General features: G+C 34.3%; 1 pseudogene; it reads left to right on the plus strand.

The window, feature by feature from the left end:
- The first annotated feature begins 765 nt into the window (after positions 1 to 765).
- LOC136405505 (cytochrome c oxidase subunit 6B1-like) lies at positions 766 to 1,184 on the plus strand (annotated as a pseudogene).
- The last annotated feature ends 1,076 nt before the right edge of the window (positions 1,185 to 2,260 follow it).

Below are 2,260 nucleotides of genomic sequence, written 5' to 3' on the forward strand. Positions count from 1 at the left end.
TTTGGTCACAAATCACTCAAATTATCTTTCAGTTGTGCAATTTCATGCTGAGTCCTTCAGAGCCAGTGATCCATTACAAGGTAGATCGCACCTGAATTTAAAGCTCTTGGCTGAAAAATATGCTGGCATCAAAACAAGAAAAAGGAGATACTCCTTTTTTGATAAACTGAATTCTTTTCAAAAGAACAGTTTTATCGAACTTTCATGTTAACTTAGAAATGGAATCATCAGTCACTGATTAGGGACAAAAGTTAGCAAGCCAGTTTATTATACTTGATTATGTCATCAGGTATTTTAAGGCAACAAAGTGCAACAAAACAGATAAAATTGAGTACAGTAATTTAAAACTAAGATGAACTCTCAAAATGTGGCTTCTTTGTTCTTATGCCACTTATGACTTGCAAAAGATTTTTAACATAGCATACATTTAAGTATTTTGTGACTTTGACAACTAGCACCATGTCTGACATCTATTATAGTAAATATTAAACAAATGTTGATTAAGTGAGTAAATGAATGATAGAATAGCTAAATTCCATGACATGAAAATTATAAATGTCGGCATTTTGGAATAGAGATATTAAAGTGCAATGAGTTAAAGTGCTCGTCTGATATCACCCAGCAACTAAATGTTGGCATTAGGTTATTCTGAACAAAATAACCTGATTATAAATTCACTTGGTTAATCTCTGCATCATATTATAATATATAATGTTAGTTAAGTTTATGAAAGTTATTTAGATTTAAGAGGCAGCATGGACATTGCACTGCGAACCGCTTCAGGGGTGTCTTGAGAAGTCAGCAACATGGCAGAAGACATTAAGACCAAAATCAAGAACTACCAGACTGCCCCTTTTGACAGCCGCTTCCCCAACCAGAACCAGACCAGGAACTGTTGGCAGAACTATCTGGACTTCCACCGCTGTGAGAAGGCAATGACTGCTAAAAGGGGTGATGTTTCTGTGCGAATGGTACCAGCGTGTGTACAAGTCCCTTTGCCCCATGTCCTGGGTGTCAGCTTGGGATGACCACCGGGCAGAAGGCACATTTCCTGGGAAGATCTGAACTTGCCTGCACCTCACTCGTCCTGTGTCCTCCATCCTTCTCCCAGGGAGCTGAAGGGGGACCTGGGTACATCCCACCCTAAGATCATGAATCATGGCTTAACTGTAATAAATCTTTGTTGGAAACAAAACAACAACAACAAAAAAAGAGGCAGCATGGAATACTGCATTCAGGTCTTGAAGTGAGCAGACTCCGGTTCATTAGTATCTCTGTATAAAACAGATAGTAATAGAACTCATTTCATCTTGCCTTATGGTATATGGTAAGCTCTTTTTAAATAATAACAATTACTATTCTATTATAATTTGTAAAAACTAGAGATTACAGAATCATCTAGAACAGGAAAACCCTCAAAGCCTGAGTTTGTAAAAAAATATAAAGCTGTGACTCATCCATAGGTAGTCACATCAAAGTAAAAATATATCCACATAATGTCTCCATGATTGAAAAGTTTATGTAATTATTTTTTGTTTGTTTAATTAAATTTCCCCTGTTAATTATTGCAAACAGCATGTGACTTTCTAAAACATGATCTCAGACAACTGTTTTAATTCTTTATTGGCAAAAGGAAACATCTTTTAAAAATTCCATTTAAGTACCTTTTTACATTTTTTTATTAATTTTTAGAGAAACATCAGTTTTTATGCATTCATTGTTTGATTCTTGTATGTGCCTTGACCTGGGATTAAACCTGCAAACTTGGCATGTCGGGACAACACTCTTACCAACTAAGCTCCAGGCCAGGACCTAAGTATCTTTTAAATAATCTAAATATCTTGAAACAATCTTAGACACAGAGTCTAATTCAGATATAGTTAATGCTAAGAAACTACACAAATTTTCTTTCTTTCCTCCCTCTCTTAACACTAAATTTTTCTTTTATGCTGTTTCTAAAACATAGACCAAAATCTTAATTCAAGCACTCATTTTTCTCATCCTTCAAAAACATTCAGTTAACTATGTCAATGTTACATAAATGGGAGAAATAAAATATAGGTGATTAGATACATAGATATACATAGGTATATAATAGTAATACAGTTTCATTATTTCAACTGAAAAAAGAATAGAAACAGTAACCTCAAAAGTTATAGAACAATGGTCCAAAACTTAAGCAATATATTTGAGATACGCTGAACATAACTGGCCATTATACCTTGTATGTAGCATTCAACAACACAAATTTAATAATAAT

Source organism: Saccopteryx leptura, chromosome 5 (genome assembly GCF_036850995.1).
Source record: "Saccopteryx leptura isolate mSacLep1 chromosome 5, mSacLep1_pri_phased_curated, whole genome shotgun sequence".
Lineage (NCBI taxonomy): Eukaryota > Metazoa > Chordata > Mammalia > Chiroptera > Emballonuridae > Saccopteryx > Saccopteryx leptura.